Here is a 19,763-nt window from a genome sequence, read left to right as displayed (position 1 = left end):
AATACACATGTGGATCTAATACATTGTCCACATGCCACCGGTGTCTATCACTGCCTGGCATTTTTGGGGCATTGAGTCCGGAAATAGTTCTGGTCCTTAGCGAAATCTTCCCAGGTAGCCAGAACTTGATCCCAGAACTGATCTGGATTTTGAGGTGGGATGTCTCGATATTTGTCAATCCTCCTCTTTTTTCATGCTTTTCCGTGAACCGTCTTTGAACGTTTATGGCAGTGTGCACGGGGTGATTATCCTGCTGGAAAATTAAATTTACATCGGAAAAAAAAGATTATAAATTCCAAGAATCCAGCTCTTTCGCTTCTGTTTTAAAGCCAGTGCAAACATATCTTATCGCTAGCTATAATATAATTCTAATAAATGAAAGTTAATATACCAATTAAGTTTTGTTATGTTTCAAATGCACATTATGTATTAATATACTAATATTTCTTAGGTACTGGTATGTAGTTATAATAATCACTTTCATGTCTTAAAATAAAACTCAGTTGTATGATACCTAGTTGACTAGTTTCAGCTTTGTCTCAGCCGTTTTTATTATATTCTAACCTATGATCAGTTTCTTCTAAAACTTTGAGTACCGGTACCACGATCTTCGTGACGCGGTATTTTTTGTGAATTTTTGTGTCATTCAAATTTTCAAAATGATCGGTTTTTAAATGGTTAACATTATCTCTATTTGACTCTTAATTTTCGAGCAGTTCCAGATATAACAATTCTGCGTCGAAACGTTCCGCCATTTTATATTGCAACTAATGAATAATTAAAAATTTAAAGACGGAAATTTCTATCACTAAATTTAATGATAGTTTTACTGGTTCGTTAGGCTAAAGATGCTTGGTGAGATATAAAAATGATTTAATGAACCAGTAAATAAATTAATGAATCATTAAAACCTTAATGAAGCTTTGTGAAACCGGCCATAAGACTGGTAATATATAATTTAAAAGATATTTTGGAATATTAATATAGGGAAGATAATCTTTATAAGTCAACTGATTATCATATTGACGCTTATTTCGATGCTGAGCTATTATCTATTTAATATTGAGGAAATGTGCGATCTCAACGTGGCAAGGAATTGAAGTCAGATTTGAATATCCTACAAACAGAAATAGGCCACTTGTTCCAATTCACCAGCTACTATTAACTCTAGATTCTATGTTACAGGCTCTTCAACTTTAGCCGATGTCAATAGTGCTTCAAAATACGCAGCGAGTAAATAATCAAATGTTTCAGCAGCAATTGCTTCTTTGAGACGAAATTACATATAATTTATACATGGACCTGAATTAGAGAATTTTATATGATACGGAATTCTCCTCAGGATTTTGTGTACAGCTGACTACACACACATTCGTGTAATTATTGTCACCTGGTGGTCATAATGCTGAGATTTTTCTAAACAGAAATTCATATTTAGCATTATAAAATATAACCATACTTATAATAATTATTATTATTCAATAGTAGTCAATGCAACTTTCATTTATCAACTCTCTGTACTGTATGAATCATGGCTACTGTAACAGGTTACAATTTTATACATGTTTCATGACTTACTCTATAGTACAGAATTTAAATAATAATATCAGCCAATAAGAAGTTGTCTTACATATGCAAAATCATTACCAACTGCTGTTGAGTAGTTAGAATAGTATTAACGACAGTTAAAGTTAAGTGTTGGTTATTTTAAACAAAACTGTGTTGGAAAAATGGAAAACATCTTAACAAAACGTTAAAAATAAACCAGCTGTTAATTTAACATTTGTTAAGCCAAATTAAACATTACTTGGAAAAACTGGCCATTAAAGTAATTTGCATCAATGTACATTAGGCCTACTTGTGCCAGTGCATATTTTCTAATCTTGTCTTCTTGAAGAAAAAATATATAGATATAAACTTAATGTTTAGCCAAACTTGTGACTCAGGGTATCTACAATTGAGTCGACTTCGCATAACTGAAAGCTGCAAGGTAACATCAACAATCTCATTGACAACCTTATGATAAACCTAAAAACTGGTTCCATTTTCTACAGCAAAAACATAATAGTACACAAAATAACTTTGTATTTATGCATTTACAGGTTACACTAAAAAGCTAAAATAAAATTTAACTCACCATCGCTACCAATTTACTAAAAATGCTTAATACAATATATTATGCAACATATATTAAATTGGTAGAGTATGTTTATGAGCAAAAAAAAAATATGGGGTCCGCAAAAATTAAGTATGAATTTTAAGAGCTGTGTAGCACTCCAAATATTGGGAAACACTGTTCTATTATCAAATAATAAAACTGTTAAACTGTACTGTATTTTGCAGATGGAGCTAATTTTATGTGCACCACTCTACAAAACGGGCGATTTTTCTATAAACAGTAACATAATCAATTATTAATTGGTGGCCTCTTCCACTATCTGGAACATTCTTACCCCATTCTTCTATCACAATTTTTAAATTTCCTTTCGATTGGATGAGAACAGATTAAATGTGATGTGATGTGATGTGATGCAGTGGCAAGTGGTGCAATTTTATGTGATGGAAGCAATAATACAAATTCGCTAATATGTTTTCGCGGGATATCAGCCGAGTTAAGATTTTGGAATGCTCCAAGCTTTCGACTGCTATCTCTGCAGCCATCTTCAGGGAAGTGATGTCCGAACAGAAAGTCGAAAGGTTATATAGATGTGGCTGTCTCAGGTGAAACGGGATTGGTTGGCGGATCGGCCAATCCGGGGCCGGGAATTGTCATCGCTCGTAAGCTCCGCCCCTCCCGGGATTACTGCGTGAAGTTTGGCGGGCGGCGAGCCCTGTTCCGCCGGTTGGAATCGGTTGCCGTCCTCGGTCCGTGATCTTCATGACCTTGATTGTAAGAGGGCCTGAGTTGGTCATCAAGGTCATGAAGATCACGGACCGAGGACGGCAACCGATTCCAACCGGCGGAACAGGGCTCGCCGCCCGCCAAACTTCACGCAGTAATCCCGGGAGGGGCGGAGCTTACGAGCGATGACAATTCCCGGCCCCGGATTGGCCGATCCGCCAACCAATCCCGTTTCACCTGAGACAGCCACATCTATATAACCTTTCGACTTTCTGTTCGGACATCACTTCCCTGAAGATGGCTGCAGAGATAGCAGTCGAAAGCTTGGAGCATTCCAAAATCTTAACTCGGCTGATATCCCGCGAAAACATATTAGCGAACCAACGCCGAGAAAGCCTCAAATCATACATAATACAAATTGTTATATGTACACTTAGCGGCAAAAAGAATGGGCCGGCCGACAATTTCTAAGTTCCAGAGACATAACATTGCACATGCTCGTCTTGTCAAAGCCATAGTTCGCTAGGTAACACATAATTAAACCATTTAAATTTGCTGTATTTTGTTTAAGAGTCTAAAATATGTAATAAAATCGAATGGCGGGTTGATTCTAGATACATCAGGGCCCTTGAAGAGTGAAATAATAATAAAATTGATAAATACAAAATCAACCGGAGCGAATATGAACAGGAAAATCATGTATTATGCTGAACGGATATTAACAGTCACAGTAGCATAAGTCGTTACGGCATTGGTCTATTGAACAAGTCAGTAGTAGTAGCTCAAGGTTCGAGTCTCCCCCAATCTTCTTTTTTTTATTACAAATTTGCCATCATATGTGTCTCACAAAGCTATAATTATGTGGTGATATATCTTAGAATATGCCCAAACTCAAATAATAATCCTCCCTCTCTCTTTCAAGCAATACTGCTATCTCTTAATACAACGTTCTGTCTCGTCATTATGCTTGAAGATGGCATAGAAACAATAACTCATTCCCTGGTCCGCATAGGTTATTCTGCATATACTACTCTCCGACAGGACTTCGATTGGAGAAATGTCATTTTCTCCGAGGTAATTGTCTCCAATAGCAATGATAGAACTGCCTTAGTTTATTGTATGAATTGCCACCGATACGATGAACCCTTTGTGAGACAAATTAATAAGTCGGGTTGCATGAGGGTCGCGTTGTTGAGGGGTGGATGTCATACGATGGGGCAGGACTTATGGAACGCATCCACTGTCTGTTCACAGCAGAAGTCTATGAACACATTTTGGCAAATGTAATGATCTCTTCCGCCCGAAAACGATATCCAGAAGGAACACTTTTCTTCCAGCAGGATAATCATCTGATACACATCGCCAACCGGATTCAAAGATGGTTTACGAGGAGGTGTGATGTCGACCCAGTCGACTGGCCTCCAAATTCACCAGATATGAATCTGATTCAAAATTTGTGGGCTGCAGTCAAAAGGATCCTACGCTCTAATTGGGCAGAACAACCATCAGTTCGGACACCTGAGGAATTGTGGGACAGAGTTCTAGATGCGTGGGAGGTAATGACCAAGAATTTAGACCTGTTCCATAATCTTGTGGAATCCATGCCGCGCAGAATGAGGGCAGTTGTTGACGCAGGTGGTTTGTGGACGAGATACTAGTCCCCACCACAGGCCTTGTTTTGTTAATATATTAAAAAATTGTTTGTTTTTGTTAAGTTAATTATTTATTTGTGTTTGATATGCATCTGGTTTTTTTAGGATGTGAAACAAGTATTTTTGTTTATACAGGCCTATGGGCAATAATATTTTTACAAGGCAGGCATAACGAAGTTTGTTAACAAATGCCATTTCACATTTAAACTAATAAATTAAGTAAAAGTTGAAATAAAAAAATAATAATTTTTTACCGTACCAGGAGGCGAACTCACAACCTTTGTTACGGATGTCAGACTTCTTACTACTGGGCCACACACTGCTCGTAAGGTTTACTGCATTACAGACGGACGACTTTCAATGAAGAGACACCACAGCAATGCCTTGCAGTGGGATGCGTTTACACGAGTGAACCGCACGATAGAACTTAGCATTTCTATCGACCAAGAGTCAGCCCATTCTTTTTGTCGCTAAGTGTACAGTACAAAACTGATAGCAGCCAACTCACCTAAATATATTTGAAGACCAAAGCAATTCTCCTCTGTTTAGCAGCAAAATCATAGAACGGAAGGAAACAAATTCGTATTGGCCATTATAGGCGCCTCAAGCTAAGAATATAAATAATAAAATCTGCCTCGACCAGACGGGCGCTCAGATAAAGAATTTTGTCACATTTTGAGATTAGAGAATTTATAGTTCTCACAATTAAAATATAATTTCTGTAATAAATATCTTCTTTCTCGTTTTAATGATGGGGAAAGCAATGTTTCCCTTGCTTTCCAAGTATGGCATGCCACTGATGTGATGCGATGTTATGTGTTCAAATGTTTCATAAGATAAGCCCAAGAGATTTTCAATGATGTTAATATCTAGTGATTGTTACCTTCTAATATATCAATGTATCCACATGGTCCACAATTTCACACTTCAGCAGCACACATGGACCCCATACTAGTATACAGGTTCCTTTCTGCTTTACATTTGGAGTAAGATTCTGTTTGTTATGGTCTGCATTCTTTCGCCAACACATTTCCGTTTTTATCTGCGCAAAACGTGTTGATTTTACTCTCACCTGTGAAGATGACCTTCTTCCAGTTCTCCACTGCAGCAACTACACAATTCTGTGAAAATTGGCCCTTTTTTCTATTTATTTCATTAGCATAGTATTTTCTGTGAACAATTCTACCACTGTGACCCTAATTATTTGTTAGAAAATTTCTAACAGTGCTGTAAGATGCAGTAAAATTTAAGTGTAATTTCAATCCTGTAGCGATCTTTGGGTTCCTGTTTATATCCCTTATAATTGCCCTTCCAATGTGTTCATATATTTTTTTTGGACACCAATTTTATAATACAATCTATATAATTCCTTGTATAGTAGATTTAGAACTAGAACTACACACTATCTGATTATATTTCTGACTGCCAGTGTTTTGCACTTGTAATGTAGTCAGATTATGTTTCTATGTTCTTTTTCAGTGCTTTCGTTTTGTCTGCAGTCCATTTCCCTCAGCAAGAATCAATGGAATGAGTATAGTAGTGCAAGTGTTTTGAGATCAATTAATGAGACCTGTGGGCAAAAAATTTGCAAATCGCATTTTTTGTGAAATGCAGAACTGTGTGTGGCATGGAAAGTGTGTCTATTGAGTTAATATTGGCAAAGCTGATAATTTGCTAGTCACATTTCATCTGTCAATTTCTCAGCATACTTTTATTACTTTCTTTTTGTACTGTGGATATCTGTTGGCCCAATTGCAAGTAGTGCACAGTTACTCTTGAGAACAAAATAGACTGAAGTCTCCAGTTTTTATGGTATATAAGAAAAATATGAGAAACAATTTGGAATTTAAAGCTGTATATAGACCTTTCATTACATCAGTGTTTCTTTATAATGGCTCAATAGACAGGTAATCTCTAACAATGATCAATTCTGCACGACTATCTTTTTGATCTGTGACTACATGGACGAAATATGTATTATGATGGATCAATATCTGGACATACAGTAAAACCCCGATAAGACGCTGTTCAAGGGACCAGGTGTAAAATGCGTACTAATCGTGACCGCGTATTAGGCGTGTATATTAATTTTGACTTATATACAGTATCTATTAGCATTCTTCTTTATTGAAATACTTGATTCATGAAAGGTAATACAGTGTTACTCCATTATGTAATTACTGTACTGTACATCAAAGACATTTACAATATGTACTGTACTTAATTCTTTCGAAAAAAAAAACATATAGTTGTTTGCAGTGTGCATGTTCTCCAAGTCCTCATGTTTACCAAACTTCAGTTTCTGCGATTACATCCTCCCGACGTCGCAGCTGTAATGATTGAGTCGCGATTTTTTAATATCATTCTTAATGCCGATGATGGAATTCTTAATGAATCAGAGAGTTGTTTCTAAGTAAGAGTACTGTTCTCATGGTACTTTAGTAAGATTTCCAATTTTTCCGACACAGAAAGGGCTTTTCGTTTAACACTCATTGTGATCACATTCACAGACACTTCAATATACAAAAGGACAACAAACTGCCCAGCAAAAATTTCCAGAATTTTATTACGGCCGAGTGAGGAATGCTGTTTGAGAGAGAGGGTTAGCAAGAGGTATTGTAACTGTATGTAGGCTTTAACCACGCAGGTAAGGAGTCGAATAAGAGAGCATAACAAGAAGGTGGGGTATACTAAGGTATAAAGTATGAAGGTTTAAATGCGCAGGTAAAGGGTCAAATGCCAATACTTCTCAGGTTAATGGCACCAATGAGTTCAATGACAAAGATGTTTCATTTCCGTTACAGTACATTGCTGAAAATTACATCGAAAATATTCCACAAAAACAGCGTATTATGTGGGACTTGAGCACAACAAACGGGGTATTTTGTAAAGGCATTATATATGAAATGTTCAGGGACTGGACAAAAAAAAAAAAGCGTATTACATGGGATAGCGTAATAAGCGGGCGCGTCTCATCGAGGTTTTATTGTATATATGAAAGTTCCTTCCTGAGTTTCTTATGCTTTAATTTCTTCCACCTCAGTTATTCTGGTAGTGATTACATATGATTTCATTCCTGAATACCTAGTGCAGAACTACAGCTGTTCAGTCAATTTGAGGGTTTGTACCACCAAGACTGGAGGTCCATTCCTTGCAAATTTTGTGAGGTTCCTTTATGGAAATAGTGACATTAGAACAAGTTCCCTCAGATAACATTCTGAAAGCAGGTAACTTCCTAACATTTAGTGAAATGAGGCACAGATGTCAATCGATTACTTGTCTCGGAACAAGGACAGTGGTATTGACTTTGGAAGAAAGAACAGGCCATGAGGCTCATTTTCGATGTTGCAGGTGGTTTCAGGACTTCCTGTCTGAAGAAAACGACATTCTGGACGTAACTTTCTTCACTCGAGTACATCAATAGACAAAACACTCATTTATGGACTAATGAAAATGCCCACGAATTTAATGATATGCCTCTCCACAGCCAGATCAGTGTTTGGTGTGCCATTATTGGACCTAATTTTTAAATCAAATCATTAACTCAGAGTGTTACCATGGTCAGATTATCAACCTATTCATATCACAACTCACGAAACGTAAAATTCAAGAAGAGTGGTTCCAGCAAGACTGCAACTGCTCACACTGCTTACACATAACTATGGCATTTGGAAGACTTATTCGGAAATCACATCATCTCCTGAGGACTCTGGCCTGTCCAGTCACCGGATTTGTCACCATGTGACTTTTCTTTGTAAGGAGCATTGAAGGGGAATTGTACACAGGTAATCTGCATACACTTCAAGAGCTAGAGGCTGCAATAACGACCAACTTAACAAATCACAACAAAATACTGTGAGAAAAATTTTCTCCAACTTGCAGAAGCATGTGCAGGCATATCTTGGCAATGGTGGGGACCATTTCCAAGTGCAACATGGTAAGTACTAAGGTTACAGCCTGCAGATGCAAATGAATTTCTGTGCTAGTCATTTCGACATCTGGAAACAATCCTTTACACGTGTCTTTTTATTTTCGAAATATCGTAAAATTAAAGTGGTAATAATTACAATTTGAGAAACAACAGGTTTTATTTTAGAGCTGCTCAATTGTTTACTAAATTTATTAATGGGTTCATGAATGCTCTTTTTTTATACATAGTTTTTTCAAAATCCTAACCAGAAATTAAGATGTTTGTATGTCACCAGGTTTTACTTTCGGAAATAAATTTTCCCATAACGTGCACCTAAATGATCTGATTACCATTATTTTCAAAATCACCACAATTTTGTGCAACAAGGTAACAATGGAAACTGAAGCTCCACTGTATTAATATTTATCAAATTTTTCCCGATTTTCTCCAACAGTCTTACTATTCCATGAGCTACTTACCACTGGATCCAAAATTCATTCTTATAAAATTCAATCGGTACAAGCAATGAAGTAAGCTCATTACCTGTTCGACCTTGCCTTTGCAAATTAAATGTTGAACTATTCTAATGACTTCGACAACATCCTCTTTAGCAATGATGCCCATTTTCATTTGGATGGCTGTATGGTAAAGCCTGTAAGTCACTGTCTTGTCCACAGAAAACCCAGAAGGGATAAACAACAGACACTCCTGCACAGTCCTAAATCACTATATGAACTGCAATGTCACGTAAGTAATTATTCATAGATTCTTCTTTGAAGGCTAATGTGCACATACCAAAAGAGTAGATTCAGTTCATATAGGGTGATGGCTTCAATGCTGTAACTTGGTTCCAACAGTAGTTTGTTACCTCAAGAAAAAATAACAATAACTGTGCCCTCCGGAGTCACTACTCTACTAATGTGTATTGGGATACTAAAAATAATAGAGTCCATCAGTCAATTTACAGCAACTTCAGGACAACATTCCAGATGAAATTGCAGCAATTCCTCAGCACATATGTCAAAGTATCGTGGGTAATCTCAGGTCATGCTTGGAGGAATGTCAGCACCGCGAGGATAGACATTTGCTGAAGTGCTTTTTCGCAAGTTTCAATTACTGTATTTTCAGTTCACTTAAATAAATATTCTGAATAGTTACGTAACTTTTCCACTTATAACATTCGAAACTGGTGATTTTGGCAGATTCAAAAGGGATGAAATCTCTCTGATAGACTTCCTGCTTAAGTGGTCTCTATAATTATGCCACGTTGAAACTCGCTGGACTCTGCACACCGAACCCTACTGCTTTACTTGTAATACTGATCAGTACACAACATGGTGCCTTCACTACAACCGGTTTGTAGCATGCCGCGTGGCTGTAGGCTTCAAATCAATACTACTCAGTAGGTGTCCCAATACTTTTGATCAGGTAGTGTACTTAGGCAAATGAACGGCCGAGTGAAAGTTCGTACCGGTACTTCATGGAAAATATAGTTTGTTAATAATGTTTCCTCATCTATAATTACATACCTATATTAAATATTTAGGTAAATAAATGGCTGAATAAAATTTCGTACTTCATAGAAAATTGTCACTTTTCCTCTAATTAATTATTCATGTGCCCCCCTATACCCAAAGATCCTACAAATCTACAAGTGGCCCTTCAAAGGATTTGAGTTTGATGTCACTGCTATAGACTGTAACTAGTCTAATTCAAGTGCCCAGAGAGAAAGTCGAGTCTTCATTCTTTCTGACGGAGAATTCGAAAATAATGTTTTTAGATCGAACAGTAGCACTATCTTCCGCGATCGTGCTTCCCCTCTCAAAGTCGCGACTCCACAGTCTGGCCACAGATCAACTTGTTGGCTAATAATATGAGAATGAAACAGTGTCACATGTCATTCTTGTATGTTTTGTGTATTCTATCATTCGACTTCTCTGAGGGTCTCCTGGAAAATAATGCCTCCCAATTTTGTATGTTATTGCCAGCATATTTCAGAGTACCAGCTATCATACTTTCTACTCAGTTAACTTTCCTGCTTCACTGACGTTTAGTTTCGTAGCTCTGCTGCTAGGGAGCTCTGTATTAAAGTCTGAAACATGGTGGCATGTGCATCTGAAGCAGCATACTGTGATAAGAGTTTCTAATGGCAGAAAATGTGACCCCAGTTAACATTCATCGGAGAATGAAGGCGGTTTATGGAGATGAATGTTTAGACATCAGTATTGTGCGACATTGGTCTGTTCATGCTCGTAATGCACCTGTTGCAACTCTCTACTTGTGTGTCAAAGGATGGAGTGGTAGGCCACATACTGCAACTACTGATGTTCATGAGAATCATGCCGAACTCATTAGAAGGAATAATCGCATAATGCAGAAGCAGCTGTCATTTAAATGTAGAATATCACGGGCGTGTGCAGGTGGTAATCACATATCTGGAATTCCTAAAACTTTGTGGATGATGGGTTTAGGTTTCACTGTCTTTGATCTTCCTCCATTCAGTCCCAATCTCGGGCCAAAACTTAAAGAACACCTGAAAGGACTACACCTTGATTCTGATGATGCAGCGCAGACAGAATCTGTTGTCAAAGTGAAACATTCTACAGTGATGGTATAAAGAAACTGATCTCCAATTGGGAGAGATATGTTGATCGCCAGGAGAACTATGTGGAGAAATAATTTTATGAATATCAACAGTGCAGTTGTAGGAAGTTACGTTTTATTTTACCCATTTTCAAATAAAAAATTAGGAGGCATTACTTTTCAGCACACCCTCGTAAATGCAAGAGGAATTCTCACTGAGATGCAATTGAAAATTGTGTTCATGGTGTAATTATCAACAGGCAGAATATCATACATTGGAGTTATCAATTTTATACACAAAGAAATTCATAATGAATCAATAACTTAATAGGCAGACCACCAGACAACTATATTTCACGATCTCCAAAGTGCTGAACTCATTTGACCACGATATTGTAAAGGAAACGTTTGGCTACTGCAAGCTGTTAGTGAGACAGGTATGAAGCTTTTGACAGAGAATCACAAGGAGCAATGAGTATGTAATGTACTATTATTTTCTGGTGTGTTATTCAGAAAGTGGTAAGTTTCTATGATTCCAAAGTAGTTACAGGAGACAGACTATAGATATTTCATCACACACCATAGAGTAAACAGCCTATCAGTGGCTCCACATTCATTCTAAAAAAATCAATATGAACCGAAAAGTATTGGCAACAGCTTTGTTAGACTGAAAAGGAAGGTTCTTCTTGTATACAAGGGTTTATCCCTATTCTGTAGCCCTGACCATTTTCTAGTTGCACTAAAATTTATATTTTGTGGCACATAAATGACAAGTGTTTTATGGCTACATGTCAAGTTGCAAGTCTTTACATGTCGACATTGGCCTAAGGTGAGAAATGAAGCCTGTCCAGCAAAGAACTGTGATTAAATACCTGCAAAAGAAAGGAATGCCTTCATAATCAACATATGACAGGTATCTTGGAAGAATCTACCGTATTTTATGGTACAGTAAAAAGGTGGTGTCGAATGTTTAAATGTTGGAGAACATCATGTGACGAAGATGGTGGTGTCCTTCGAGAACCGTCACACCACCACAAAACATCAATGAAGTGTATGATTTAGTGCTGCAAGATTGACGAGTCACCATTCGAGATACAGTAGAGAAAACAGTCTTCTCATACCATAGTGCACACAATATTTTGGTAAACAAATTGAGCATGAAAAAAAAAATAACTGCAAGGTGGGTGCCTCGAATGCTGACACAGACGCAAAAACAACAAAAAACAGTGCTATGCGACCAGCATTCAACTAATGTTAGAGGGGAAAAAAAATTCTTGAACAATGTGTGACTATGGATGAGACATGGGTTCACCACTATGACCCTGAAACCAAAATTCAAAGCATTGAGTGGAAACATAAGGGTTCATCAACCTCTAAAAAATTCAAAAGTGCAGCCATCAGAAGGCAAAGGTTTCACTCTCTGTTTCTTGGGATGCCCAAATTGTTATTCTGACAAAGACTATTTGCACAAAGGAGTCCCAACAACAAACTTTTATTACGATAATTTAAATGAAAAATTGTGGGATGCTATCAAATATCGTGGCAAGTTGAGGCGAAAGGTTCTTTTCCATCAAGACAATGCTCCAAATCACAAGTCCTTAATTGCAATGGCTGCTATTTCAACAGCAGGATTTGAATTACTTGTCTATCTAACCTAATCATCAGACCTGGCACCCAGTGACTTCAGACTACTCCCAAAACTCAGGGAACACCTGCATGGGAAGAAATTTTCATCCAATAATGAAGTCATGTTTACAGAGGCTGGACAATCCTTCTTATAGGAAGCTATGGAAATGTTGGAGCATCACTGGGAGAAGTGCATCAATCTGCAAGCAGACTATGTGGAAAAAAGAAGTAAGATTAATTTTTTTTTTCAACTATAAGTGAGTCAGGGTTACAGTATAGGTATCAACCCTCGTATTATACAAGGAACAATACTGTACCTACTGCAGTATATTTTAACAAAATTAAGAATGAACTACAGTATGTAATTTCAAACAGAAGATCAGGAATGATGACATGATTTCTGCTCGCTGCACAACACAAAGCCACACATCTATTAGCAATGCGTAGTTAATGCAGAATTTTACATCACCCTGTTCAATGTTCAAACCTCACTTCCAGCAATAATTATTTTTGTTTCTCAAAAATTATCTGGACTGCTAGAGGTTTGAAAATAATGAAAAGGTGAAGAACAAGACCATTACACGACTGCATACACATGCAGAATGTTGTTGTATGACCATCATAATCATTTACTACACAGACTTTAGACTCACTCCATCGTTTAGTTGGTCATCCTATAAATCAGGGATGTCGAACAGTGCTCTCGAGCTGTGAACTGCAGAGCCTTCATTCCACCCTTACCGTGCAATGGTTGAACACAGGTAGCAGACAGACCGGCCGAATGATTGTAAACAAAAGTGAAACTGCGGCGGCTGGTACATTGATAACTTTTATACAACTTATCAATTGATTAAGAACTCAGTTTAGATTTGCACCTGATGAACTCTGATAAACAAAGAATGTAGCCTACAAGAAGACGAATTATGATGATAATGATAATAATAATAATAGTTTTAGCTACTAGGTCATTCCATAAATGTTGTTCGTTAATATCATATTTAAAATATCAACTTAGTGTGTATGTGTTGTAGCAATTCAACTTCAAGTTCAAAAACATAAACTGTTTTGATGTATAAAATTAATTACTTTTAACGTGACTTGAAATTCGTTCATAGTTTTTGTTATAGATTCAAAAATATCAGTTCCTCGAGTTCGATCCTTTAGTGAAATGACATCTACTAGATCTCCATGAACATTGAAATCTGAATCGAAACTCCTTATGAATATATTGAAGCTAGCTGCACCATATCTTTCTGGTCGGTACTTTCATCAAAAGCTATAGTGAGTAATAAGTGAAAGTTTTCATTCTTGCAATCAGTTGTTCCTGCAAGTTGTCTCCCATTTATGATGTACACTCTGCAACAATATTACGAGACAAACATATAGATTTAAAATCATTAACGTATTCCGGACATATCTCTCTTGCAACAGCTATGAGACAGCCTTTCACAAATTCTCCGTCAGTAAATAGCTTTGAAGCCGTTGCAATAATTTCACAAATTTTGTAGCTAGCACGAACCAAGCTTGTTCTACTAACACCCGATGATGGTGATGATGATGATGTTTCCTGAATTAAATCTCGATTTTAATTCTTCTACAGCCTTTTCACGAGTGAAACCGGATAACTTTTCTCATCCTAAAGCTTCAGCATGACATGTAGAATTAAAATGCCTTTTAATATTATGATGGCCAATGTATCCAAGTTCCTTTCTACATATTAAGCAATGTGCCTTTCCGTCCTTTAAGATAAATAAATATTTATCTGTCCACTCACTATTGAATCGTCATTCCATATCCATACCAGCTGCCAGAGTTGATAAACACACCGAGTACAGAACACTGCTACTGCGAGCTGACAGTCATTTCAGCTCAGCTACAGTAGGAAACAGTATTAATCATTTCACAGTTTGAGAGTGCTGTTCGACATCCCTGCTATAGATCTTCTGCCATGAGGTATATATTGCAGCATGTCTTGAAATTCTTGTTCAATTCATTTTATTAATGTGGTTCTCCCAGTTTTGTCTGTCTCTGATAATGGAACAGAAAAAACCATGTCCATGTTCAATAAATGCGACACATCGAAGATTACGTAGAATAGTTCAAAGTTATGTGCAGATATAGTAAAACCTTGATCTAATTCTCCCTCTTTCTACTGCCGTCAACATTCATTTTTTCAAAGTCTCACGATCCATCCCACAAGGGATGTTGAAATATCCTAATGTAATGCTCCCATTTCTAATGCTTTCTCATTATCATTATAGTCTGCATCAATTGAATATGCACTTCAAGGTCAATGCATAGTTGCCACTTCGGTTCAGTCATAAGATGTTTACGGAAAAAGAACTTCCAGCAAACTTCATGCAGAGCGTGCTATATCCTTGAAAGAAAACATTCACCTACATATTTTTTACTACAAAAGTGACGCCTGCATAAAATAGATTAATCTCCAGTACAATATAACCACAGTCTACTATATACAGTCGCGAAGCTCAATATGTAGTAAAAATGCAAACATGGGTAGTTGCCCACCACTAGGATCGCTACTATCGCCTCATCGCAGATCTCTCTCCTAGCAGACGTCAAAATATGTTACACTTTCATTGTCGTGTTCTTTTGGAAAAATTAACACCTTCCTTCCATTATTGAAATATTAAATGCATAAAGTTAATTTATTATTTTAATGAATAAATTCCACCATAAACTCGAAGATACCTGCAAGAAATTAGTAATATAATTTTTGTTTGCGCAAAACGAACTGAAATTTACTATAATCGCTTCACTCATTCAAGATTATAGCGATAATTAACTATGAAACCAATAAATATTAATTTGCATTTCCCTTTACAACAATAATAATGGAAATATGAATTAATGGAATAACTTATGCGTACCGGTACTTGTAGTGTAGGCTTACGTAGTTAACAAAGTGGGATGAGGTTAAGCAATAATAATCACACCAGAATTGGAAATAAAACGTGATCAATAAATTTTATTGTAACAGACTTTTTCTATGTCTCTAGTAAAGCAACAAATAAAAATAACAACAAAATTAGCAGCTATAATTAAAAACATATCCTTTGAAAAAAAAAAGTAGGCCTAAGCAATAATAATCCCACCAGAATTGAAAATAAAACGTGATCAATAAATTTCATTAAAACAAACTTAATTTTTTTCTACGTCTTTAGTAAAATAACACATAAAAATAATAACAAAATTAATAGCTACAATTAAAAATATATCCTCTGAAAAAAAAAAAAGTAGACCTAACCTTTATTTCTCTGGAAATTTAGCAGCCTAAGTGACAGAACTTTAACCGGTATCTAATGTCCTTTTGGTTAGACTGAAACATTTCATTGTGAAATTTAAGGATATAATGTATTCTAACAGTCACAAAGAACTTCAAAATTAAGAGTTTTGTTTCTGCACAGCATTCTTGTGGAAACCCAGAAACCTTTCTGAATCTTTCGGAAATCGGACAAAGGATAACTCTGGCCTCTTTCTCTTATTGTTGCTACAATTTATAGCACTACAAACGTCTCCTCCTTGTCCCATATTATTATTCCAATTATTATATTTTAGCCATTAACATTTTTATTACAACCAATAACGAACATTTCACAAGCATCAATGTGAAATATGCAACGAGCTAGCACTCGATAGAAATACGACACAGTCCAAAGTCGACCATGGACAGTCTATTGTTTCTAGTTGCTAACCGCTTGGAGCGCTTTATCACGAGATTTGCAAAAAAAAAACACCTCAAGCTTCGCGACTGTATATAGTAGACTGTGATATCACCATCCTTGAAGTAATGTGCCCGTTATGAAAACATTGAACCCTAATGTTTAATACTGTATAATATATATATATACATAAAATAGTTTAATACAGTACAACCATTATTTAAAATATGAGAAATATGCACATTATGCAAACGTAGGCTCATGCATATTTAATATATGCTTCCATAAAATAGATTAACCCCTAGTACAATACAGTCCTCCTTTAAAAATCTGAAATATATATTTTCGAGATATTTGTCCATATAATATGTTAAATACTCGTATAACATGACTGTGCAAAATAGATTAATCTCAATAAAATATAGCCGCTCTCTGAATAAATCAGAAATATACCTATTTTGAAAACATTGGCCCATACATAAGGCATTAATGTTATCTTTCCATGCTTGCGGACATAGAGCAAAAACAGTAGAGCACAGCACAGCTGTCCACATGCGAGCGTGGAAAGATAAAAAGTATTCACTATAATATGCCAGCACGAAATATATTTATTTCCAGCGCAATACAACAGCACATGTTCTTATCGAAGTCACTGAGATCTGTCACATGACGTTGATTGCTTTCCTAGGAAAAGAAAATTTCACAAGATGTTCTGTAGATTTTAGCTCTTTCTCGAAACCTTGTTTACATTTCGTTTGGAAATTCCACACATATTTGCAGTCAGATCTTGAGATTTTCTAAAATCAATGATGGCAATTTTTTTGGGATGTTCTGCAAGATCTTCAAAAAAGTTAAACAGTCTTTTTGCTGTGACTTCGCAAATCACATTGTCCCATTCATTTGCGTTTTTTAACTGGTGTATTGTAGATAGCAGATGATCCAGCCTCACCTTCCATAATGCCAAAATGAGCAATAAACGAAATTAGCAAAATAAAAATGAAAAATAATACAATAGACACGAATTTAAAGAGAAATGACACTGCACAATTAACACGCTGTTTTCAATATGGTCATCGGTGAAGACGTATGTTTTCCTTATATGCATATAGCACCACCATTTAACACCGCATGACCTATACTGATTCAAGACGTGTGGGCAGAGGTAGAGATAACACATTCACTTGCAACATTGCAGGAAGTTTTAAGGTTCGCGAAGCGGAGGGACAATGCATTGGATTTGACCTTCAGATGCATTTTCTACTGATGCGGAGTATAGTCTCAATCATTGCATAATAAAACACACTTTATGCTAACGAAACTCGTCTCTTACTATAGCCATAAAAACTTGCCATTATGGAGTTCAGTATATATAAAGTGTAGCTCGATTGTTTCCGTCATTGTATTGTTAATTGACAAACTGATGGGGAAGCAGAGTATGTTAATGAATAGGTTCTAGCATATTGACAGAGGGATTCAAGACAGGTGACAGTTTTATGAGATTCTCTTCTTTCAGCTTGTGCATGACAATCACTCGTCCAGAAACCAAGAACTGCCATGATGGAGAGCTGAATAAAGACTGTACTGTTGTGTACTGACACTGACCTCGATGACTTCAATGCTGTTGATTTGGTTACTACTGAAGAAAAGACACCACTGGAGATCAATGATAACCACACTAACAGTCAAAAACACATCTCCACAACTGTCAAAATCAGTTGTGTTGTTTGCAGTGTTCACTGTCAGAGCATATTTTATTTCCTGGCCTGAATTTCAAAGATTTATTTCACAATTTCAGTCGCACAGAATATTTTATGTATAAGGAGAAATAAAATGAGGCAAATGTTAAAAGAGCACTTTGGTAGTGTCTAATAACTATGTCCATGGAAAATGATTTATCATGTTTAATTTCAATAATAGAATGATGAAATTCTGAAAGCATGTGTTTAAAAAAATTTCATTTCCCTCTCTGTAAAGGTGCGTACACACATAGCAAACAAGCCAAGAACGAACAACAAACAAATGCAATCGCTGACTGGGATGTGTGGACAATGCAGCAAAGATAAACCGATCGTTTGGTTTGCCTTCAGTAGTGATCAGTCACTTGTTGGTACATCAAAGGAAGTTCGCATTCGATGTGGATGGGATTTGTCACTTGTTTGTAGTTCGTAGTCTAGTAGCAGCAGAACACAGCAATTAATGTCACCAACAGGCACTACTATGTCAAAACTGGAATGGGCTGAAGAAACTGTCATCAACCCAGGGCCACATTTATGCATCACCATGAGCTGTGGCCCTGGACATCAAATTTTTGGGACTAGTACCATACTCGAGATGTTAAAATTTGAGAAATGTTATACACGCGCATATTTATGACGAATATTTTACATTAACTGTTATAGTATATCCGAATAATAGGTATTTTATACCATATCCGAACAATATGTAATTAATTAACAAACTAGTAAGAGGAAGTAAGGTTGTCTGATTAAAATATACCAGTCAAGGCTTTATTTCACACGAGCGTCGCATAATTAAAGCTCGTAAGACATCCAATTTTTAAATGGCAGTTCAAGACATCTCAAAGCAAAATAATACCTGTTCTTTGCAAAAATTGTCAACTTATTGGTTAACTACCAGAAATTTAGAGTTCATTTGGTTTTAAAAATTAATTATTCGACTGTAACGAATTTATGTTCAATATTTTTCTTCTTTCATTGTTGATATCATAATTTCAAAACTATCATTGTTGCTTAACTCATTGAACTTACAACTGTTTCTAACATTTCTCATTACATTTCATTATTTGTATTATTATTATTATTATTATTATTATTATTGATAACTAGTACACAAGTTATATGTTTAAAATTGGGCATCTGCAATTGTTAAATTATGAAATCTTAAGTTATTACTATTATTAAGTTTGGATGCGAAAAGGATTAAGTGGGGCCATACAGAAAACTGTCGAAACTTAAAATAGAATAATTAGAAAAGAAACAAAAAGTGTTGAGGAAATGACACATAAAATGGAGTTGCTCAAAATGAAACTGAGGAATTCTTAAAAAAAAACTGATGTGAATACATCTTCAGTGTTGTGTGATACGACTTCTAAACTAACAATAAGCATGATACTGAAATTGAAATTAATGGCACTATCTATCAGCACCCATATAATGACTGTGGAAAAGAAATTAGTGATAATCCAGCATTCTGGGCAATAAACTAAGCAACTAGAGACTATATCACCAGTCAAGGAGTGAGACAATATTTAGAAGATTTCAGATAAAAAAAAAAGCAGGATGGTAATTACTGAATGTACTGTAGCTACATTATTTACATTAAAGTTATATTTATTGTTATTTGTGTATTATTTCCTCTTTTTACTAATTAATATCATTTGAATATTGATTTTTCAATTCTTTGTCTTCGTTTCGACTAAATTCTCGTATATAGTTACTTATGTAGAG

The 19,763-nt window shown here is 36.1% G+C and overlaps 1 protein-coding gene across 2 annotated transcripts in view; it reads right to left on the bottom strand.

The window, feature by feature from the left end:
• LOC138708157 (host cell factor-like) overlaps positions 1-19,763 on the bottom strand; it is a 208,325-nt gene that overhangs the window by 68,385 nt on the left and 120,177 nt on the right. The gene's annotated exons all lie outside the window — the stretch shown is intronic.

Source organism: Periplaneta americana, chromosome 10 (genome assembly GCF_040183065.1).
Source record: "Periplaneta americana isolate PAMFEO1 chromosome 10, P.americana_PAMFEO1_priV1, whole genome shotgun sequence".
NCBI lineage: Eukaryota > Metazoa > Arthropoda > Insecta > Blattodea > Blattidae > Periplaneta > Periplaneta americana.
Note: the sequence above shows the minus strand (reverse complement) of the source record. Positions and strands in the feature narration are given on the sequence as shown.